Raw genomic sequence first — 24,920 nt, 5'->3', positions numbered from 1 at the left:
CCCCACAGTACAACCTGTAGGTTCAAACCTTCCTCGCAAACAGTGGACAACCATCAACTGCCTAAGAACTGGTCATAGGTGGAAGATTAAAGCATCCCCATCATGCAACTGTGAAGCTCCTAATCATACCCTGGAGCACATCATTGAGCACTACCCTCAGAGGAAATTTGCAGGCAACCTACAAGATATCCATGCCGGAAGCTTTAGCCTGGATATCCAACTTGTATATTGGCGTTTGATTTGCTTTGCTACTACCATACAAAAGAATAAGAAGACTCCATTAACATTACAATTCCCCCCCCCCCTCCCCCCACTCCCACACCCCCACCATTGTACAGCAGCAGGCTCATAATATAAATATATTAACATTCCTGTCAGAGATAAGACAGACCAGTTGGACAGATCATCAATGACAGTAATACCACCTCAGCTGTTGATATAAACCCTGTCATTGGAGAAAGTGGCCAAAAGCTGTGGCCACTGACAGGCCTATGGGCTGTAGTATTCCCTTGTCTCTCTGCATACAGACATTGAAGTGAATGCCTCATATACATTTTCCAACCACAGTGGAAAATAGTGACATCTGCTGTAGTTTCAATGTGGATCTGTAGCAACGTAGTGCAATACAAATGGATGGCTTTCTGCAGTAGCAGGTCTGGGTGTCACAGGAAGCAATTCTTCAATATATATGCAGCTTAATGGTCTTATATTTCTGATGTACAGAAGAAATGTTTTGGCCTAGATTCAGGTAGATCGCTGAGCAAATTACCGAGGGATTCCTTGAATAAGTAATTATGTATTTCTATTTTTTTCTACTCCATTCCGCCCCTGATTGTATAGACTCCCTACTGGAACAAGTTAACCAGTTACCCTCTAGTACCTTGCACAAGTGGCCATTATTCATGTGCAACTCTTGACAGTGCGTTCAGAAGGGCATGAATGGCAACTCAACATTCCTGGTTACAGGGTTTTCAGACGGGATAGAGAGGGGGGATAAAATTGGAGGGGCAGTCGCATAATTGATTAAAGAAACAATTAAAGCTGTGAGGAGGGATGATATGTTAGAAAGATCGTCGAATGAGGCTATATGGGTTGAACTGAAGAACAAAAAAGGGGCGATGACACTGCTGGGAGTGTACTACAGACCCCCAAACAGTCAAAGCGAGATAGAAGAGCAAATATGTGGGCAAATTTCTGAGAAGTGCAGAAACTATAGGGCAGTAATACTAGGGGATTTCAACTACCCTAATATTAACTGCGATAAAATTAGTGTGAAGGGTATAGAGGGTGCAGAATTCCTAAAATTCATTCAAGAGAACTTTTTTAGCCAGTATGTAGCAAGCCCAACAAAGGAGGGAATGGTTGTGGACTTAGTTTTAGGGAATGAAGTTAGGCAGGTGGAAGGGGTATCAGCGGGAGAACATTTTGGTGCTAGTGATCATAATTCAGTTAGATTTAGGGTAGTTATGGAAAAGGACAAAGATAGACCAGGAATAAAACTTCTCAATTGGGGAAAAGCTAATTTTACTAAGCTGAGATGTGATTTAACCAAAGTGTACTCATTCAAGGGGAAGATTGTGAGGAGAGCAAGTATGTTCCCTTAAAGAAAAAGGGCGAGACTAATACATCTAGAGCCCCCTGGATGTCAAGGGACATACAGGGTAGGATGAAGAAAAAAAGGGAGGCTTATGACAGATATCGAGGGCTCAACACTACAGGAACCCGAGAGGAATATAGAAAGTGCGAGGGTGAAATTAAAAAGGAAATTAGGAAAGCAAAGAGAGAGCATAAACAAATTATGGCAAGTAAAATCAAGGAAAACCCAAAGATGCTTTATAAATATATTAAGAGCAAGAGGATAACTAAAGAACGAGTAGGGCCTATTAGAGACCATAAAGGTAATCTGTGTTGGAAGACGTGGTATGGTTCTTAATGAATACTTAGCGTCTGTTTTCACAAAGGTCAGGGGCGATTGCAGACATTACAATCAGGGAGGATTGGAATGTCTGTAAATTTCTGTGATTATAAGACAGGCTTTTTGACTGTAGGTCACCATGGCTGAGTCCTGAGGCCATCTCTAGTGCTTCTGCCCAGTTGATACAGCTAATTCTGCACAGATCAGGTTTCAAACTGGGAGTTTAGACTGTTTCTGACAGTGATTCATGGCTGGAGCAATGGCCCTGGCTGTGAGTCCCTTAAACTAGGGGCTTCTGGAGATCTCTGAAACTGGTTGGGGCTGAAATTGCCCCTTTCCTGAAGGCCTCTTAATACCGGAAAGCGGCAGCCTCGCTGCGGAGTGCAATGGCCACCGACTTTTCGTGTAATGGCCGCCATTAGCAAAATTTCACTCCTGCAGTATCCCGGCGGTGACCCGCTCCCCCCTCCCACCGCTCCGTTGCTGCCGAGCCATCCTAAGTGCGTTATCAGAGTGCGCACCGCCGCTGCCCCCCCGCCCCGCCACCCAGGCCCCTACGGCAAAATTCCGCCGTGAAAATCTTCCTCCCGCTGGCCGTTACCAAAACCTGCTTTTCAAATGTGGTGCAGTGAGGCTGAGACTTTCTGCAATGGGTGCCAGGCCACTGGCCCGGCCAAAACCCTCTTGGTGGCCCAGTGGACCGAACTTTAGAGATTGCGCTGGCTCTCCCCTTTAAGTGGCACCGTGAAGATGTTTTCAGTGCTATGCTGATGACTGACAGCGGCAGTCACTACAACCCCCCCACCCCCCATCTCTGGCCCTCTGGTGTACTCACCGCCTCACTTCCGCCCCCATTATGAGCGACTTCCAGTCCGCCTGGAAAAAAAGCAAAGAGCGGAATTTTGCTCAAGAGGCCACCTCAACTACCGCGGCGGAGGGCAATTTTGGGGCCGTTGTGTTTTATAAAGTAAAAACTGCCGGCTTCATTATTTTCTGTTGAACTGCTAGTTTAAGATTAAATTTGGCTAATGGAAGCCATAATCAATAAGAGCATGAGTCAGACAGATACTGTAGTGCAAATTCCTTGCTTAATACTCCCTTTGAGAGCAGTTCCCCCAGGAGTGTGGGATCAGAGAAATGACCCGATCATAGTTGTAATGAGATTTGGTGACAACTTATTTTCTGCAGTTTTAATAGTTTTTGTTTTATCTCATTGGGATAAGTACTGTACTGGAAAAATGGCAGGGAATTAAAGGAATATCTAATTTTCTTATATACAAAAAAATGAAGATATTAGCTGTTCCCCTAATTCTCCTGCCACCCCACCCCACACCCCCAGGTCCTAAATGTATCAAATCAAGAAGGAGGATCCTGAATTTTAAATAAAGACACAATGAAGATATTTCCAGCTGCTGAATTATTCGCAGCTAGAATTGTGTGCACAGAATCCACTGAGATGTAAAAAAAGAAAGACTTGCATTTATATAGCGAAGTGATTATCGATACGAATCGTATCCTTCTGCGCATGCGCGCGGGCTGCACCCACCCCTTTTTGTGCATGCGTGCTGGCAGGCCCGGCCGTGCATGCGCAGTACTCCACAGTACAGTGGGGTGCAGCCTGGCCCATGCTTTACAAAAGCAAAATACTGCGGAGGCTGGAATCTGAAATAAAAATTGAAAATGCTGGAAATCTCAGCAGGTCAGGCAGCATCTGTGGAGAGAGAAACAGAGTTAACGTTTCAGGTCTGTGACCCTTTGTCAGAACTCATGCTTTGTTCAGCTCCGTGGATCAAGGTCCCGGAGAAGCTCGGATCGAAAGGGGATAGATGGGAGATCGGAGAGAGTGAGAGAGAGAGAGACAGGGGAGATCAGAGGGCGGAAGAGAGGGGGGAGGGAGGGAGAGAGAGGTAGATCAGAGCGAGGGAGAGAGAGGAGGAGATTGCAGGGGGCGAGAGGAGAGATCGGGGGAATCGGAGGGGGTGGAGAGAGGAGGTCAGGAACTCGGTGTGGGGGGGGGGGGAGTAAAGAGTACAGAGAGCACAGTGGGACTGTTGGAAGAATGTAACCAAAGTCTAAAGGGGGAGGGGCTTGGGAGCGAGAGCGAGAGAGTGATCTAGATGGCAAGACTGGACGAAATCCGGAAGTCACAACACTGTCACTATTCACTTCATACCCAATAAGCCTGTTACTAATCCGTGAGAAGGTCATAAATCCGTGGGAGAGGAGCTTGGTAAGGAGGAGAAGGTCGTGAACCCTGGGCAGGATTTGGGGTGGGGGGCGGTGGGGAGAGGTCAGGAACTTGTGCTGGGGGGGGAAGATCAGGCACTTGAGCGATGGGGGCGGTGTGGTGGGATTAGGAACTTCTTTGAGGTGTGGGAGAAGGTCTTAACACGTGAGAGTGAGCCCTGTATGTTCCAAATAAGCTTTGTTCTGTTTGGAGTTGGCAGTCAGAATGGTTAAAATTACATTTGCAAAGAGAAACTGCTGGTTGTGTCTTATCCTCCAAGGAGACCAATCAGTAATCAGGACTTGTCATCAAGAGGGCCCAATCAGAGCATTATGTGTTGCAAATTAACGTGTCCTTTATATAGCGCCTTTCACGACCTTAGGACATCCCAAAGAGGTTTACAAACAACTAAGTACTTTTGCAGTGTAGTCACTGTTGTAATGTGGGAAACGTGACAGCCAATTAGTGTGCACCAAGGTCCCACAAACAGCAATGTGATAATGACCAGATAATCTGTCTTTTAGTGATGTTGGTTGAGAGATAAATATTATCTAGGACTTCCCTGCTCTTCAGAACATAAGAAATAGGATCAGGAGTAGGACCTACTCCCCATTGAGCCTGCTCCACCATTCAATAAGATCATGGCTGACCATCAACCTCAACATTTTCCCGTCCAATCTCCATATCCCTTGATTCCCCTAGACTCCAAAAATCTATCTATTTCAGCCTTGAATATATTCAGCATCCACAGCCCTCTGGGGCAGAAAATTCCAAAGATTCACAACGCTCTGCGAAGAAATTTCTCCTCATCTCTGCCTTAAATGGCCTTCCCCTTATCCTGAGACTGTGCCCCCTAGTTCTGGTCACTCCAGCCAGGGGAAACAACCTCTCAGCATCTACCCTGTCAATCATCTTCAGAATCTTGTATGTTTCAATGAGATCACCTCTCATTCTTTGAAACTCCAGAGAGTATAGGCCCATTCTACACAATCTCTCATCATAAGACAGCCATCATCCCAGGAATCAATCTAGTGAACCTCTGTTGTACCGCCTCCAAGGCAAGTATATCCTTCCTTAGATAAGGAGACCAAAACTGTGCACATTACTCCGGTGTGGTCTCACCAAGGCCCTATATAATTGTAGCAAGACTTCCTTACTCTTATACTCCAACCCCCTTGAAATAAAGGACAACATGCCATTTGTCTTCCTTATTGCTTGCTGTACCTGCATAACACCCAAATCTCTGAACACCAACTTTTAAAAGTTTCTCACCATTTAAAAGATGAATAACCTCACATTTCCCCACATTATCTGCCACCTTACTGCCCACTCACTTAGTCTATCTATATCCCTTTGCAGACGCTTTGTGTTCTTCCCGCAGCTTACTGTCCCACCTAGCTTTGTATCGTCAGCAAACTTGGATACATTACACTCAGTCCCTTCATCTAGGTCATTAATATAGATTTTAAATAGCTGAGGCCCCAGCACTGATCCTTGCGGCACCCCACTATATAGCCTGCCAACCTGAAAAAGACCCATTTATCCCTACTGTCTGTTTTCTGTCTGTTAACCAATCTTCTATCCATGCTAATACATTACCTCCAATCCCATGAGCCCTTATCTTGTGTAATAATTGGCACTTTATCGAATGTCTTTTGGAAATCCAAATATACAACATCCACTGGTTCCCCTTTATCTACCATACTAGTTCTTCGAAATAGTGCCTTGGGATTTTTTATCCTGAGAGAACAGACCGGGCCTCGGTTTAACGTCTCATTCCTAAAGACGGCACTCCGACAGTGCAGCACTCCCTCAGTACAGCACTGGAGTAAGAAGAAAGACATACAGAAGCACAGGTTCTGTTTTCAGAGCCAGAGCAAAACCCTCACTGCTAAAAAACTACAGCTGTTTAAATTTGTGCTATTATTTTTTGGAAGGGGTGATCGGTATTGTAATGATAACTTTAAATTCGCAGTTGAAACTCTGTTCCTCCATATATTATGTAATAGCTGCAAATATATTTTCACATGAACAGACATTTTAACATAGGAACAGCTGTAGGCCATTCAGCCCCTCGAGCCTGTTCCGCCATTCAATTAGATCATGACTGATAATCATTACTATATAAATATGGTACTCAATGTTAAATTATTCACTGTAGAATGAAGAGCAATGTGGGTGTGTCTGAGCTGTATAAAACTAGCCCACATTTGGGTTAAATAGTCAGCTCGGTACCCAAATGGTGGTGTTGATACTGTTAGCAGGGCATAAAATCTTTGGAATTAATTTTTTGTGTAAAATATTTTTGTGAATTATAAGCATGCAGGCACTCCAGCTAGTTTGTGATGTGCCTTTGATCTCTGCTGAAAAGGATTTGGCCATCTTCCAAGTTTGGAAAATAAGCATAGACAATAGATAGCAATGGGCAGACCTCAGACCTCATAACTTTGCCACAAAGCTAGTTTAAGGGGCCGAATTTGGTCGGCGCCCATTTCTCGGCGACCCCCGGGCAGCACTTACCTTTTTGCCACCCGCTGCCGTCGGGTCCCGTTGGAGCCGCATTCGGCTCCGTTGTGTGGACGGCAGCATCAGTCGCCGGGCGGGAGCAGGAGTGAGCGGCCGGCTTCATCAATGTGTGGCAGTTGGAGGCCTCTCCACTCAGGAATCTTCGGAGGGCCTCCAATGCGCATGCGCAAGACTTAGCAAATTTTTTGGTTATAGTTTTTCTCTTCGGACGTGCCGTCATTTCGGGGCTGTTTGAGGCTGATTGCAGCACTGCACATGCGCATAAAGGCACACCACTTTACTCCACCTGTGAGTGTGGGAGGAGAGAGTTGGCATTTGAGAGGAGAGAGTTGGAGGTTATAGAGGAGAGAGTTGGCGATTGGAGAGGGGGCGGCCGGAAAAATTGAGACACACAAACTGCTGAGCACTCATTCGTTTCATCATTGATGATGAGTGGCCAGAAATCAGCAATGAAGACTGGCAAAACCAAGCCCAGAGCTCCATGGTTTAATGAAGAGGAATTGGAGGAGCTAGTAACGGAGGTGAAGCGCAGGTACAAAGACCTCACCCAGGATGGTAGTGGCAAGCCTCCACCACCCCAATACCGATGCATTTGGAGGGAGATTGCTGAGATCGTGTCCGCAATGTCCAATGTTGAGCGGGATGGGGATCAATGCCAGAAACATTGGAACAATTTGGTGGCGGCAGCAAGAGCGAGTAAAAATGTATTCATCCCCTCCTGTCCAACGCCAAAAGGGTTGTGCGCCAGATGTGTATGTGTGTGGGAGTGTGTGTGGGGGGCATCAGCAAAGGGGCTAAAGGCTACAATGTTTCTTTGTGCAGAAGAAAAACGCATCCAAGGCAGCAAGCCTGCATGCGATAGGAAGGGCACCAGCAGAAGTGGTCGAATTGAGCAGGCTGGAGGAGCATGCGTTGGCATTGGTGTGACCGCCGCTGTGCAACCACAACGGTCGATGCAGATCTGGTGCTACAGCATGGTAAGGTTATACTAATCTGTGGTCTGAACCACGCTCATGGCATGAAAGGTCATGCAATGTTAAGGCACTCGCAGTTTATCGCACTTTGTTGCCGAGTATTGGTGTGCCCATATAGAGATGCAAGTCTTTGCTAGCAGAATGTGAGATGGCATGGCTCAATCTCAGCTTGCCCAGCAAACCGCCCTCCCGCCCCCCCCCCCCCCCCCCAACAGACTGAAATGTCATCCTCTACTTGCAGATGTTGACTCGAACAGTACGGATCAAGGCACACCATCTACCTCTGGCCTTCAGAGAAGCTATCAAACCCCAACGTCTCTCACACCGACATCGCCCCCAGCCCAAGACAGCAGATCCCTCCTCCACCCCCTTCCCCCAGATCACCCATTTCCACGGCTCCCACCTCCACCACCCTGAGCCACGAAGAGGAGAGAGAGGAGGGAGAAGGGCCTGTCTTTGAGCCCCTCGAGCTCCAGGAGCAGGAACAGGATGACAGCAGCCTCCTGCCATGTGAGCCAGGTGTCAGCAGAACCTCGGCATCGGCCTCCGAGTTCCTGGGGTTTGGAACGGACTCCACATTGGCAAGCTCAACCAAGCGCAGAGGCCGTGGTGCGAAGGCAAGCAAAGCGCCAGAGCCCACCAGCAGCGAGCATGCACCTGAGGATCCACCACGGCTCTCTGCAATTCTGGAGATGGAACAGCTATCAGGGACAAGATTGCAGATAGGTCGCGATATGCTCCAGACTATGATTGGGATAGCTGCCAGCATGGCCACCATCACCCAGCAGCACGATGACAAAGTGGACCGGCTCATCACTGTGTTGGAGCGCACAACCCGAGAGCGTTGAGGCGATGAGGCAAGAGATGGCTTCTGGGTGTGAAGTGCAAGACCCCGAGCCCACACCCTCAAGGCAGACAGATCCGGAGGAGCAGGAGATCCCGGCACCTTCGGTCCCGCCCCCTGCCTTCTCACCAAGGCGCACACGTCTGCAGACATCCCGCTGCCCTCCTGCACAACCTCGTCAACGAGAGGCAGTGAGGGGCAGGGGAGCGGGACACCGTGGTGTAGGCGGGGCGAGGAAGAGCAGCTTGGGCATGGCTTCAAGGGGAGGGGCAGAGAGGTGGTGGTGCTGGGTAGAGAGGTGGGTGTTGGTGGTGTAACTATTTGTAAATGTAATAATGTTATGTAACCTTTGGTATTGTGCACTTATAAATACACTCACATTGTTGACACTCTCTTGGTGAGTGTCTGATTTTAATATCATGTGTGGTGCCTTGTGTGTCCTTAAGATCATCTGCTTTATCAGGAATACCTTCCCATCCACATATGACTGCACTGTATAATGGGTGGGGTCATCAGGCCATCGCAACACGCTTCATGTGCTGTGAGGGTTATTCGATGTGTCAGATTAATTACATCATTCAGAATAGACATATGTCACCACAAGGCACGCTGGGTACAGGACTTTTGCGATGAATCAGAACAGATTTTATAAAGTAGTTTCCTTGAAGAACAAAGAAAGACACATTAACAAGGTGATGGTGATAGTCTAGTCATTGAAACCTCAACGGTAGGTCACTGAGTCACCACGGCACTTGTCTCTTGCTGTGTTCTATTGACCGTAGTCCTTCCTCAGTTTGGTCTGTAATTGCGCTGCCTCTAAAGTCGAATAGCTGTAACTTTATACCCTTTTCCTCCCATACAAATGTTGTCAGAGTTGGCAACTGTCTCAGGCTTACAATAGATCATTCTAACCCTAACCCTCTCACCCTCTATGTGATATGTAGTGCTTCCTTGAGAACTTCTTGAAAGACTGTGTCACAGAATTAATTAATCAGCTTGGATGGACAAAATGTGACTTTTCACTTATTCATAATTATTTAGCCTTCGCCATTGAGCTTCTCAATAAAGGTCTTTCAGCAAGGTCAAAGAAGAAAGTTTCCATCAGCCGAGACACATTTCAGTCGCTTTTATCACATCCAAATTAAACATGACCATCAGCAATAAAGTAAAGCAACATCCACCTAACTTTTTTCCAACAGTCCCACTCATGTTGATCCAGGATCTGGACCATAGCCGTGATGTGCGGCGCTGCAGCACTTGGAGCCCTTCTCCCTGCTGCCCGACACACAGCCAGCTCACACCTGCGTTTTGCGAGCGGTCCTTCTGGCGGGCGGCAAGTCGATCTGAGGCTAGCATCCCTGACCAAAATGGTCGATTCGGAGCATCCGGCATGGGCAGGCAGCATGACATCACGCCAGCGGATCCCTCCGCGACCAATCTCCTGCCGGGCGGAACCTGGACGGCAGATGGGCGGTTCCGGAGGAATCGCCCAGAAAACATACATTTCCAGCGGATTCTCGGCGACTACGGGCGCAACTGGCACCAAATTCGGCCCCTAGGTTTCTTTCTCTACAAATTATTGGCATTGTAAATGTTATAGAAATCACGGTACATTTTCAGCCACCCTGCATGGCACCTGTCACAGTGATTATACTTCACCTTCCCCATGGCTTTGAAAGGGGAGCCTTTTCTAGTTATCAAGGACATAATATTATGATTTTAGTAATATTTGCATACCAAATATTTTGTTTTTTCTCCTCATTTTTTTCCTTTCCTCTTAGCTTGGGCATAGCTCCATGGGTGCTAGGATTGAGTCTTAGCTGGGATATAGTTCCATGTTTACTGGAATTGAGTCTTAGCTGGGCTATTGTTTAACAGTAACCTATCTTCATGTGGAAGTCGAAGAAGATTGGCCGCGAAATCGGGAGTTTTAGCACCGGCTGTTAAGGCCGGTTATGTAGAAAAAATGGTGGCTGCCTCCCTTGCACCCACCTCTGGCGTGGAATGCGGTGGCCACCATTTTGGGCAGGCCAGCAGCACTGCGCTGCGTATCGCCTATATTGAACTGGTGCAGATTATGACATCAATCAACGTTCAATACCTAAATTGATGCATGGTCTGTGATTTTCAACAATGTTCAACAATGCTGTTCTTGATACCGTGCTCTCCAAGCCGCGCAGCGAAGAACGTGTGCGCAGCAATGCAACACAGTCACTGCCAGCGCTTCTTAAAGGGACATGCACAACTTTCAGGTATGTTTAGATTTTTGCTTTTGAACTTTCTTTTACATTTTATTGGAATAGTGGCTTGGTGCAATACATTTAACAAGTTGTTAAAGTGTGCAAGGAGTGCCAGGAGTGCTGCTGGATGTTTGCAAGGCTTTGGCTGTTAAAGGAAGGCCTCCGAGAAGACCACTTGCACTCAGTCCTGGGGGCTCTCGTTGCAGTCCCCCTTGGGCTGCAGAATCACATGGAGATGGAGCAGATGCAGCAAAGGGGACATGCTGCTCGCAGAGGGGGGAGGAAGCAGAAGAGGAAATAATAGAAGGAGGCAACCCAGATAGCCCCTTTCAGGCCGGGATATCCAGGATCAAATAATCTGCCTGCAGTACCAGTGAACATTACACAATTCCCCTTTCAACACGTGTCCCATACCTTACCTTCCCCCTGTTACTGACCATCACAGCGTCCTCTTGGCCACAGTGCTGAAATAAAAGCTACCACAAAGCAAACTTTCCAATCCAACTTTAACCATATATGCATTCAATATTACATCAAAAAAATCAAGTAATCACACTTGGGCATTCCCTTACGTGTGCCTTTGCCTATTCCAGTGCTGTTACGCAGTGCTATCCCAGTGGCTGCAGTGTGGCTGGTGGAAGACTGCTGACGTTCAGTGAGGTAGACTACAGGTGGCCTTGCAAGATGACCTCATGGAGCTGGTGGCTGGGAGTGTCAAATCGAGAGATGGTGTTTCTCCTTCTTCACGCTCCTCTCCCTCTTCTTGGTCAACCACTGGCTGGGCAGGCTGGATTTCTTGGGTGTCTGAAATGAGGAGGCACAAGGGCTGTGGTGAGGGGAGGAGGGGAAAGCAAGAAATGCATGCTTACACCATGTGCAGCTTGCAAATCAGAAGAGATTGTGGGATGAGGGGTAAGTGGGATGTGAGAATGAGGATAATGTATGAGGATACCGGCGTCTAAATTCTTTCAGCCTCGCTGGTGGCCAAGAGCTCAGCCGTCGGCCAGCGCCGTCTCCTCCAAGGGGGTAAGATGAATCTAGGAATATGCCTCATGTTTGGTAGAGATTGTTAGTAGGTGAGTGATTGGGCAGGGGTGGAGTTGTGTTTGAGCAGTGTGTGAGGCTAGTGGTGCAGTTGATAGGAGATGGCTTTTGAAAATGCATTCACTGACCTTGACTTCTCATCTGAGATCATGAAGCTTGTTTGGGCAATGGAGCCAGGTCCTGGGGCGACAATGCTGGCAGTACCCACATCGGCGATCTGGTCGGCCCCCTGTGGGAAGAGGACCTCTCTCCCAGTGCTGATCCCCTACAGAAAGCTGGAGTGCTGCATGCGAGACCCTGGTGCCCTTTCCCTGTCTTGTTGAGCCATTTGTGTTAGAGCTGAAGCACTTAACATGTTTTATGTGCAGAAGGCAGTTCAGATTTAAGAGCTGCAGACTACCTTGAAGAGGCTTTAAGTAAAGCTAGCCTTGCTCCAGCGACTTGAACTTCAGCCCCCTGCTCAGCACACAGCCAGTCAGCAGTGCGTTCCATGCTCGGCTGTATGGTCCTACCATGTTCATTAACAGGCAGCACCAAATTGATGTGCTGACTGAGCTTTCTGAACGGGCGTGGACCTATCTCGCACGCGGTGCCCGCGCCATTTTTTTGTGCTATCGAATTTCACCCCCATTATTTGACTTCAGAAGGACATGACTGACAATCCTGAAATAAAAACAGAAAATGCCAGAAATACTTCGCAGGTCAGGCAGCTCAAGGGACAGTGCCTCATCTTTCGATGAGGAACTTTACAGCTCAACATTGAATTCAGTAATTTCAGATCATGACCAGTGCTCCCATTTTACCAGACAACAAGTCTTGGTAATGGTCCTGCAGTTGCCATTTACAGCTCCCCTCGACCCATCTTTTGTTTCTTTATTTGTCTCATTACCATCCCCTTTTGCCTTGCACCATCATTCCTTTTGTCATTTAATCTCTCCTGCTTTTCACCCTATCACAGACCTTCCCTTTTGTTCTTTCCTACCCTCCCCGCTTTCTCTGCCTCTGTACTTGTTTAAAACCTGTTATCATCTCTAACTTTTTAAGTCCTGACAAAACGTCATCCACCTGAAACGCTAACTTTATTTTTCTCTCCACAGATGCTGCCTGACCTGCTGAGTATTTCCAGCACATTCTGCTTTTATTTCAGATTTCAGTGTTTTTCTTTTGTTTAACTGTCAAACCGGAACTCGTTATCATCCAACATCTGTATACGTGTACATTCCAGCACTGGTCCACTGGAATGTGAGCAGGACCTGGAGCTCCAGCTGATTTATCCCTCCCAAACTAGTGACACTGAGGCTGGTTCTAGTCACTGTAGCTAAGATCAGCAAACTCAACGTGACCTTAGGATTGAACAGGGACTTTCCTGGTTTGCGTGACCCAGTTAATAACCCGACGAGTCATCGAGGAAGTACAAATAAACACGAAGGGTACTTACAGACAGCGAGTTCGGGCTCCAGAAGAGGCGAGGGCCCAGGGGCAGCACGGGCCAGTCCACACTGCGATATGTGTGCGCACTAGATCCGTGCAGCAGAGCTGGTCTCCAGTCGTCCTGGTTAATCCTTGCCACTGGACCAAGATGTGGCTCTGTCAAGCCCATGTGGTGGCTGGTGTGCAACGGCCACCACACATTAAAAAAATCCACGCACAGGCATCTTCGACCCTTCGAGATTTAGTTCGCACCTGGAATTTTAGGTCCTTCATTGAAACACCGGTGAACTTTTTGACGTCGATTCGGGGGACTACCTATGATGATGATGAATGACTAAAATGGAAATGGTCAATAAATACCCCTTTATACTGACAAAAACAATATATTGTAGATGGTGGAAATCTAAAAACAAAAAGAACTGGAAATATTTGTGAAGAGATAGAAGTCAGTCAGTCGACGTTGTGGGTCGGAAGACCCTTCCTCAGGATCCCTGTATACTGATCTTCCTGTACGCAATAGATTGTGGAATTCCTTTGTCTGGTGCTGTGCCTATTTACATTACTATTCTCAGCCAGGACTTGCTGCATACAGATTACAGCTGTGTGAGTTGAGGTTTACCAGCTTCTACAAAGATATACGTGGATCCCAGCAGTGGGGCCAGGCCAAGCAAGGCCATTTATCATGTCCCACACACCACTCCTCGTCTACTAACCATTTACCCCAGCTCTTACCGCCATCTCTCCTATACTATGCAAAGCTTGCACTTTGCATGAGCCACTCCATGACTACGCATGCACAGAGCATCACCTATTAACATTATAAAGGTGGCAAGTATGCACCCAATTCCAACCCATCACACTTCCTCAGTAAAGCTTTGGCCATCACACTTTGATATCTAAAACCAGTGTTACACTTGCATGCGATTGACTCAAATTCGGTATTCATAAATTAATGGAAAATCACATTTGAACCATGCCAATTGAAAGTGTGAAAAGCAGGTAGCCTCCAATGAAAAATTGCTAACGACTTATGATAACAACCAATCCTCAATGACCAGTCAGGAGAATCTACCAATAAATCAAAGAAGAAATCAAATCAGACAAACTACTTTTTGAAAATTTGTTCATGAGTAATTTGTTTTCACAGTGACTGAAATGTTAAAGTTTTAACATCATAAAATGTTTAAACAGTACATATTTCACAAAAACCCATTCACCCCCACCTATAAAGTTGTATTTTATGTGCCTGAGTGGCTTCACTAATACTTTCATATTAAGGCTTCAGACTCTCTCTATTTTCACCCAGAGCAATCACTCTGTTAGCTTTGGGGAAATAATACAGCCTAGGCATGTGCAAGGTTTCACATGTGTCAGTAGCATCTGTCAGGGTGAGTGGCAAGCTGACTCACAACTGGAAGGGTTTATCATCTGGTGATGCAAAAGGACTTTCGAGTTTCTTGTTGAGTTTTGCCAAATTATTTGAAAATAACCTTCAGAAGTTTTCAATTAAAGTAGTTAGAGGTTTTTTTTGGCTTAGTATGACAGCGCAAGTAAGAGATGCAACCAGCTAGCCTTTTAGAGAAAATCAAGAGAAAAACAAATTACTGCGGATGCTGGAAATCTGAAATAATAACAGAAAATGCTGGAAATACTCAGCAGGTCAGGCAGCATCTGTGGAGAGAGAAACAGAGTTAACGTTTCAGGTTGATGACCTTTCATGATACATGCATAAGGACCCAATTTGGTCAATTATGTCTTTGCTAATGCTTGCTCTTCAACTGGAGTTGTCTATTGTACTGCCATTTTCTGCACTTTATCTCTATCCTTTTATTATCTTCCGTTTCAAAAATAGTATCCAATTCATTTGGAAAGAGGTGACATGATAGGTCCAAGTCGGCATGGATTTGTGAAAGGGAAATCATGCTTGATAAATCTTCTGGAATTTTTTGAGGATGTTTCCAGTAGAGTGGACAAGGGAGAACCAGTTGATGTGGTGTATTTGGACTTTCAGAAGGCTTTCGACAAGGTCCCACACAAGAGATTAATGTGCAAAGTTAAGGCACATGGGATTGGGGGTAGTGTGCTGACGTGGATTGAGAACTGGTTGGCAGACAGGAAGCAAAGAGTAGGAGTAAATGGGTACCTTTCAGAATGGCAGGCAGTGACTAGTGGGGTACCGCAAGGTTCTGTGCTGGGGCCCCAGCTGTTTACATTGTACATTAATGATTTAGACGAGGGGATTAAATGTAGTATCTCCAAATTTGCGGATGACACTAAGTTGGGTGGCAGTGTAAGCTGCGAGGGGGATGCTATGAGGCTGCAGAGTGACTTGAATAGGTTAGGTGAATGGGCAAATGCATGGCAGATGAAGTATAATGTGGATAAATGTGAGGTTATCCACTTTGGTGGTAAAAGCAGAGAGACAGACTATTATTTGAATGGTGACAGATTAGGAAAAGGGGAGGTGCAACGAGACCTGGGTGTCATGGTACATCAGTCATTGAAGGTTGGCATGCAGATACAGCAGGCGGTTAAGAAAGCAAATGGCATGTTGGCCTTCATAGCGAGAGGATTTGAGTACAGGGGCAGGGAGGTGTTACTACAGTTGTACAGGGCCTTAGTGAGGCCACACCTGGAGTATTGTGTACAGTTTTGGTCTCCTAACTTGAGGAAGGACATTCTTGCTATTAAGGGAGTGCAGCGAATGTTCACCAGACTGATTCCCGGGATGGTAGGACTGACATATCAAGAAAGACTGGATTAACTGGGCTTGTATTCACTGGAATTCAGAAGAATGAGAGGGGATCTCATAGAAACATTTAAAATTCTGATGGGTTTAGACAGGTTAGATGCAGGAAGAATGTTCCCAATGTTGGGGAAGTCCACTAAGGGGTAAGCCATTTAGGACCGAGATGAGGAGAAACTTCTTCACCCAGGGAGTGGTGAACCTGTGGAATTCTCTACCATAAAAAGTTGTTGAGACAAATTCACTAAATATATTCAAAAAGGAGTTAGATGTAGTCCTTACTACTAGGGGGATCAATGGGTGTGGTGAGAAAGCAGGAATGAGGTACTGAAGTTGCATGTTCAGCCATGAACTCATTGAATGGTGGTGCAGGCTTGAAGGGCCGAATGGCCTACTCCTGCACCTATTTTCTATGTTTCTATGTTTAAATAATAGTCTCTACCTCAACAGCTGGCATTTTGTGTTCTAAAAACCCTCTGTGGAAATATTTCTAATTTACCCTTTCATTGTTCCTATGAAATAGGGGATCAGAAGCTATGTAATGTCATCACTTGGCCACAGACTCTATTTTATATCACCACGTTTATTTTGCCTCCTTTTTTGCCTCACGCTGACTTTGGAAAGGCTTAAAAATAAATTTGAATTTTCTTTGGAAAGGCTGGAACCATTTTTTTTCCCCATTTTGTGGCCAAGGGCTGTTCATGTGAACAATTTCCTGCAGCCTCCCCCTTTGTCCGAGTCTCAGCATCAGACCCAATACGGGCTAGGAGCTGACCACAAATATATAAATAATGTTGATTGTGAAAAGTCCTACGAGGTCAACCCAGCCTCAGCTTGCAGCTCTGTAGTCTTGCTATTTTAGCCCAAAAGGTTCACCCTTGTGCTCCTTCTTCTGAATCAGTCATGGAAAAGCCTTCATTCTAATTGTATTCCCTTAATACTTAAAAAAAAATCCATATTCGAGAGGTACGTTTCTGACTATCGGTGGGGAGAATCATCCACCGGGAGAGATTCTGAGTGCACTGCACACAATTTTCCCACCATTTTGTTGGAATATCTTACAAGAGCATGCACAAATTTCTGATTTGTGTTCTCAGAGGGTAAAGCTTCTAGACAAGAGTAGGAAATTCAAAAATTACCTTTCAGGCCATTTCTAAATATTTCTCTGAATGAGGTTTGGCTCCTTTAATCTGTGTTCGTAGCTCATTGTTTTAGAGCACAGGTTCATCCTTGGTGTAATATAAGATTAATATCCTGGAGTTTTTCCCGTGAGAAATCTCTGCTTGGAAGGTTTAACCATGATTATTCAGGCAAGTTATTAAACTGGAAAGAATTCACAAAGGTCCAATTGTGCAGAGTAAGTTAGAAGGGAAAGCCTATTGGTCTGATGGCCTTACCTTGTTTCAAACCTTTTCTTGCTATTGCCCATCACTGAGCACTTTCCAATGGAATGCAGTACTCCATGTGAGGGCTCATTAATGCTTTCTGAGGCACTTTTAGATTACAGCCCAAACAGGTCAGGTTCCCAGTGCAAAAATGGTCTCCCTGTGTCACCCTCTCAGTTTACATTTTAGATCTGACACTGGTCTCCTGAAGAATGATTGGGCATACAAAGACTTCTTCTTTTGCTCATGTCCTGTCTATGAATTTGTAGAGTGTCCAGGACACACAGTGGCACCTTTATATTTTGCAAATCTTCTGAATTCTCTCTACACTTAGAGAAACACACTAAAATTGGATTTGACATGCAGTGTTTGTTTTATCATTGAAGGTTTCCAATTTCCGATTTTGATGCTGAGCTCATACTGTGCATCAGCATGCTTGTGTCATGATGGTATCTTGTACCACAACACAAGCACACTGGCACACTGAATCAGCTCTGTGCATTTGGAAGGCCAAAAGATAGTTCTGATGTCAGATTGTGTGCCAGTTCGTTAGATATATTCAAGAGGGAGTTAGATATGGCCTTTGCAGCTAAAGGGATCAAGAGGTAAAGAGAGAAAGCAGGAAAGGAGTACTGAGGGAATGATCAGCCATGATCTTATTGAATAATGGTGCAGGCTCGAAGGGTCGAATGGCCTACTCCTGCATCTATTTTCTATGTTTCTATATTTCTATGATCCAAGAATAATTGGCTGTCCACTGTTTTTGGCCGAGTAGAGGTTGCCATTTTTCACATTGGAGAACGCTGTCAATGTTGTGGCACCTATGCTTCATCAGTCAGTGGTACTCCAGTAAAGTAAAGTCTCCCATAGAATGTTATTATTACCTCCCAAGATATAACTTAAACATTGGCCCAAAGGTTGCTGGAGCGGGGCATCTTGGGAGGGCTTAGAGAGGGCGCAGAGGAAATTTACTAGAAGGGATGCGGGACTTCAGTTACGTGGCGAGACGAGAGATGCTGGGTTGTTCTTCTTAGAGCAGAGAAGGTTAAAGGTTAAATGGCATTGCAGAAACATCAATCTCATCAGTAAAAGGGTTCTTACATCATTAAGCACTAGCCCTAACTTTCTGCGGCGAATTTAATTAATTTTACCCGCGCAATCTGCTGCGGCTCACGGGGAGGTTGACGGCAAGCTCCTGTTTTTACAGCTGGGAAAATAAGGGAGAGTTAAATGCGCACACCATTGTTAGTGTGCAAATAATGCAGCATTTTGAGGTGATTCTCAATTCATGGCATATCTCTTCCTCACCACACATTGCTGAGTTATTTGCACACTAATAATGGTGTGCACATTTTACTGAGTATTATTTTCTCCACAAATTCTGGCTTGGTTTGATAGTTGTTGTCCAGTGTGATATTTTAAATTTTGAATCATCTCTTCTTGGTTTACTAACACACAAAAATACCCTTTTCCTTATGCCCTCTATTCAATATCATGCCTCCTGTATAATCCTGCTGTGCCATACATTGTTAAGCATTAAGACTTAATATTGATCTCACCAATTGCTAAGTGTTTGCACGGCTTATTGAACAATTCTTCACCTTGGAATATTCTGCTTTTTCCAAGCGTATCATCAATAAAGTTAGAGATTGTATTTATAATGCTTCGATCAAGGTCATTAATAAATAAAGGTCATGAGACCATTACCAAGGGACTAAGCTGTTCACAACTTCTAATTAGAATTATTATCAATATCTACCTTCTGTTTCCTATTATCTAGCCAGCTAATTATCCAGTTTACAATCTTGGATCCTGAGAGCTTTCACTGTAGTCATAAGTCTCCTGTGAAAGGCCTTGTCAAGGGCTTTCTGAAAGTCAAAATATATAATATCCATCACCTTACTTATCTATAAATCTGTAGTATTGGTGAAGAATTTCAGTACATTTATTAGATACAACCTGTCTTACAGAAGCTGTGTTGCCTGGGATTTATCAATCTTCATTCTCATCGGGTGCTGTTGATCTTTCTTTTAATGGACTCCTATATTTTTCACACTACAGGTGTCAAGCTAAAAGCGAATGTGTTTCCTCTTTTTAAGATATTTAGTTCACTGTTTCCTTTTTGGCCTTGTTATCTAACATCATTTCCGTTAAAGAGTGAGATGATCTGTCACCTGCTACCAAGCCTTCACCAGTATAGCTCTAAAACTCATACTTGAAGGTGTATGACAGCAGTCCAAGTGACCATTCCTCTGAATGTCCTCCCCTCGCTGAGGGAAAGTGGTGCCTTGCACTTGACATCTCCCATGGTTACATGCCTGAGATTGATCACTCACTGTGTGGAAGGTCACAGGCATGACTCCGTCTCCTAGCAGCTCATAGAATCATAGAATTTACAGCACGGAAGGAGGCCATTTTGGCCCATCGTGTCCGCGCCGGCCAACAAAGAGCTATCCAGCCTAATCCCATTTTCCCGCTCTTGATCCGTAGCTCTGTAGGTCACAGCATTTCAAGTGCACATCCAAGTACCCTCTAAATGTGGTGAGGGTTTCTGCCTCTACCACCCTTTCAGGCGGTGAGTTCAAGACTCCCACCACCCTCTGGGTGAAGAAATTTGCCACTAATGGCATGACATCTTGTGCCAAAGCTAATGAATTTGAAACATTTCTCCCAGGTTGATAGTTTTCAATGTGATTTCATATTACATTGAAACAATATCCCTCCAATTTCCTCAGTCCAGTCTTAGTTCTTCATAATCCTCTGTACAATGCATAAGCTTTGGAATATATATAAAAATCGGAGGATATTTTCCTCCTTTCACTATCATTTGTGAACAAAGCAGCTCATATACTCGTACTGGGTTTTCCACTAATATTAATGAATGAGCTTGCAATTATATGGCCTCTTCATAATCAAAGAATTATTTTTGACGTGCAGTCACTGCGCAGCAGCTAATTTGCGTTCTGCAGGGTCCCACAAACAACAAATGAGATGAATGAAAGACGTGCATTTATATAGTGCCTTTCACAACCTCAGGACGTCCCAAAGTGCTTTAAAGCCAATGAAGTATTTTGAAGTGTAGTCACTGTTGTAACGTAGGAAACGGGGCAGCCACTTTTCACACAGCAAGTTACTCCAAACAGTATGAGATAATGAATAGATAATCAGATTTTGTTGCTGTTGTCTGGGAAAGATTTGTTTGTTCGGATACCATGGCAACTCTCTACTCTTTCACAAATTGTGCCCGGGGATCTTTTATGTCCACCTGAACAGATGGGGCCTAAATGTAATGTGTATGGAGAAAGAGTCAGACTGAACACTGTGAGCTCAAAGTAAAGTGTGACCGTAGTCTTTTATTGCAGGTCTCCAGAGTGCCTCTCCAACCTGTGAAGCCTTCTTAAATACCTGTGCTCCCAAGGGATTATGGGATCCCTTGGGACTCCAGGGAATGAGCCCTCTGGTGGCTGTACAGAGTAAATACAAGTCCACGTATATAAAAACATTCCCCCCCCAAAGTAACTATTTACAATGTGAGTCAATCTGGGGCCCTTCTTGCCTTGGTTGATCGTCTCGGTGTGAAAGCTGCTGTTGTTGAATCATTTGCTGGGCCCTCGCTGGGCTGCTGTGCAGCTGGCCTTGCTGGGCTGCCTGGTGTGTTGGGCCCTGCAGGACTGCTGTGGATGATGGGTTCTGCTTCGTGGTCAACCATGGTGTCGGTTGCCACTGGTGTGTGTGTTGGGGGATCAAAAAGGTAGGGTCCAAGGTGGGTTGCTCAGGGTAGTCTACGAATCTGAGTTTGATTTGGTCCAAGTGTTTCCGGTGAATGAGTCCATTTGAAAATTTGATCCGAAACACCCTGCTCCCTTCTTTGGCCACGACAGTGCTGGGAAGCCACTATCCATAATTTAATACAAATACTGGATCATTGACTTCAATCACGTGACACATTTGCGCTATCATGGTATACACTTTGTTGAAGCCGCCTGCTCTCTACCTGTTCATGTAGGTCAGGGTGAACTAACGAGAGCCTTGTCTTAAGTGCTCTTTTCATGAGCAGTTCAGCAGATGGGATCCCAGTGAGTGGGTGTGGTCTCGTGCAGTAGCTAAGCAGGACTCAGGATAGGTGAGTCTGCAGTGAGCCTTCAGTTACCCTCTTCAAGCCTTGCTTGATGGTTTGCACTGCTCTCTCTGCCTGACCATTGGACGCTGGTTTAAACGGGGAAGATGTGACATGTTTGATCCCGTTACGGGTCATGAATTCTTTGAACTCAACACTGGTAAAACATGGCCCGTTGTCACTCACCAGGACATCGGATAAGCCGCGTGTGGCAAACATGGCCCGCAGGCTTTCAATGGTGGCAGCGGACGTGCTAGTCTACAACCACCAGGAACATTTTACCCAAGAACAGGCCTGCATAGTCGGCGTGTACCCTAGACCACGGTCTGGAGGGCCAAGACCATAAACTTAGCGGCACCTCGCTGGGTGCATTGCTTAACTGTGAGCATGTTTTACATCTGTGAACACAGGACTCTAAGTCTGCATCGATACCGGGCCACCACAAGTGGGATCTGGCTATCACTTTCACCATTACGATGCCTAGGTGGGTACTATGGAGGTCATTGATGAAGGTTTCTCTGCCCTTCTTGGAGACCACTATTCGATTGCCCCACAGAAGGCAATCTGCCTGTATAGACATTTCATCTTTGCGCCGCTGGAATGGCTTTATCTCTTCCTGCATTTCCACTGGGACACTGGACCAGCTCCCGTGAAGCACACAGCTTTTGACTAGAGATAATAAGGGGTCCTGGCTTGTCCAGGTTTTGATCTGCCAGGCAGTGATGGATGATTGCTCACTCTCAAATGCTTCCATAACCATGGCTAGATCTGTGGGCTGCGCCATTTCCACCCCCGTGGTGGGCAATGGCAGCCTAATGAGAGCATCGGCACAGATTTCTGTGGCGGATGGCGTAGTTGTATGCGGACAACGTGAGTGCCTATCTCTGGATGCGGGCCGATGTGTTGGTATTTATCCCTTTACTCTCGGAAAACAGGGAAACGAGTGGCTTATGGTCAGTTTCCAATTCGAATTTTAGCCCAAACAGGTATTGATGCATTTTCTTTACTCCATAGGCACACACTAACACTTCTTTTTCAATCATGCTGAAGGTTCTCTCGGCCTTAGACAGACTCCTGGATGCATTAGCAACCGGTTACAGTTTCCCGAAATCATTAGCTTGTTGCAATACACACCTGACGCCATATGATGACGCATCACACGCTAGTACCAAACGCTTACATGGATCATACAACACAAGCAATTTGCTTGAGCATAACAATTTTCTCGCTTTTACAAAGGCATTTTCTTGGCTTTTGCCCCAAATCCATTCACCCCCTTTTCGTAGTAAGACATGTAGTGGTTCTAGCAGTGTGCTGAGACCTGGTAAGAAGTTACCGAAGTAGTTCAAGAGTCCCAGAAACGACCGCAGCTCCGTCACGTTCTGTGGCCTTGGTGCGTTCTCAATTGCCTCCGTCTTCGCGTTGGTGGGTCTAATGCCGTCCACCGCAATCCTCCTTCCCAGGAACTCCACTTCAGATGCCAGGAAAATGCACTTCGAGCGTTTTAACGTGAGCCCCACGCGGATGAGTCGACTAAGAACCTCCTCCAGGTTCTGCAGGTGCTCGACTGTGTTCCAACCTGTGACCAAGATGTTGTCCTGGAAGACCACGGTGTGCGGGACCGAGTTCAGTAAACTTTCCATGTTTCTCTGGAATATCGCTGCCGCTGATCGGATTCCAAACGGGCATCTGTTATAAACAAAAAGACCTTTGTGCGTGTTGATGCAGGTGAGGGTCTTCGATGATTCCTCCAGTTCCTGCGTCATGTAGGCTGAAGTCAGATCCAGCTTCGTGAACGTCTTTCCTCCCGCCAGTGTTGCAAAGAGGTTGTCGGCTTTTGGTAGTGGGTACTGGTCCTGCAGGGAGAAACAATTGATAGTTACTTTGTAATCGCCACAGATTCTGACGGTGCCATCTCCCTTGAAGACTGGGACAATAGGACTGGCCCACTCGCTGAACTCAATCGGTGAAATGATGCCCTTTCGTTGCAACCGGTCTAGCTCGATCTCTATCCTTTCTCTCATCATGTACAGTACTGCTCTCGCCTTGTGATGGATGGGTCAGACTGAATACTGTGAACTCAAAGTAAAGTGTGACCGTAGTCTTTTATTGCAAGTCTCCAGAGCACCTCTCCAACCTGTGAAGCCTTCTTAAATATCTGTGCTCCTGAGGGTTTATGGGATCCCTTGGGACTCCGGGGAATGAGCCCTCTGGTGGCTGCACAGAGTAAATACAAGTCCACATATATAACATGTGGCATCTTTTTTGAAAGAAGGGGAAATTTCTTCACCCAGAGGGTGGTGGTGGTCTGGAACTCACTGCCTGAAAGGGTGGTAGGGGCAGAAACCATCACCGCATTTGAAGGGTACTTGGATGTGCACTTGAAGTGCCATAACCTACAGGACTACGGACGAGGAGTGGGAAAATGGGATTAGGCTGGATAGCTCTTTGTTGGCCGGCACGGACACGATGGGCCGAAATAGTCTCCTTCCGTGCTGTAAATTTCTATGTTTCTATGAGCTAGTAGGAGACGGAATCATGCTAGTGACCTTCCACACAGTGAATGATCAATGCACTGAAGTGTCAGCCAGGATTATGTGCTCAAGTCCCGCATTGGGATTCGAACATACAATCTTCGGACTTAGAGGCGAGAAGTTTACTGGGCAAATCAAGCTGCCACTTACATTGGAGAAAAAGATGCCATTGTAAACTGCACCGCCCTGGGGCAAAGCAAACCAGATATGATCATTGATCTTGAAGAATTCATTTTAAATAAAAAGATGAGAACATGAAGCTGGTTTTATAAAAATGTCACTGATTGGATAATTTTTTTTAGCCTATATGGTGTGAGATACACATTTTGTTTTTGGAATTTTGATATCCTATTTAATTTAGTTAAAAGTATAAAAGCACACTATACCCTATAAGATGGAGTAGTGCAACAACAACAACTTGCATTTATATAGCACCTTTAACGTAGTAAAACGTCTCAAGGTGCTTCACAGGAGTGTGATCAAACAAGCCACATAAGGAGATATTGGGACAGATGACCAAAAGCTTGATCAAAAAAGTAGGTTTTAAGGAATGTCTTACAGGAGGAGAGAGACATAGAGAGGCAGAGAGGTTTAGGGAGGGAATTTCAGATCTGCCCCGGCAGCTGAAAGCACGGCCACTAATGGTGGAGTGATTAAATTCGGGGATGCGCAAGAGGCTAGAATTAGAGGAGTGCAGAGATCTCGGAGGAATGTAGGGATGGAGGGGGTTACAGAGATAGAGAGGGGCGAGGCCATGGAGGGATTTGAACACAAGGATTAGAATTTTAAAATGGAAGCGTTGCCAAACCAGGAGCCAATGTTGGCCAGTAAGCACAGCAGGGGATGGGTAAATGGGACGGTGCGAGTTAAGATAATGGGCAGCAGAGGTTTGGATGAGCTCACGTTTATGGAGGGTGGAAGACGGGAGGCCAGCTAG

The 24,920-nt window shown here is 45.8% G+C and overlaps 1 protein-coding gene across 2 annotated transcripts in view; it reads left to right on the top strand.

Annotated features, from left to right (window-relative positions):
• caln1 (calneuron 1) overlaps positions 1–24,920 on the top strand; it is a 351,949-nt gene that overhangs the window by 312,206 nt on the left and 14,823 nt on the right. The gene's annotated exons all lie outside the window — the stretch shown is intronic.

This window comes from Pristiophorus japonicus, chromosome 16 (genome assembly GCF_044704955.1).
Source record: "Pristiophorus japonicus isolate sPriJap1 chromosome 16, sPriJap1.hap1, whole genome shotgun sequence".
Taxonomy (NCBI): domain Eukaryota; kingdom Metazoa; phylum Chordata; class Chondrichthyes; family Pristiophoridae; genus Pristiophorus; species Pristiophorus japonicus.
This window is presented reverse-complemented; position numbering and strand designations above follow the sequence as displayed.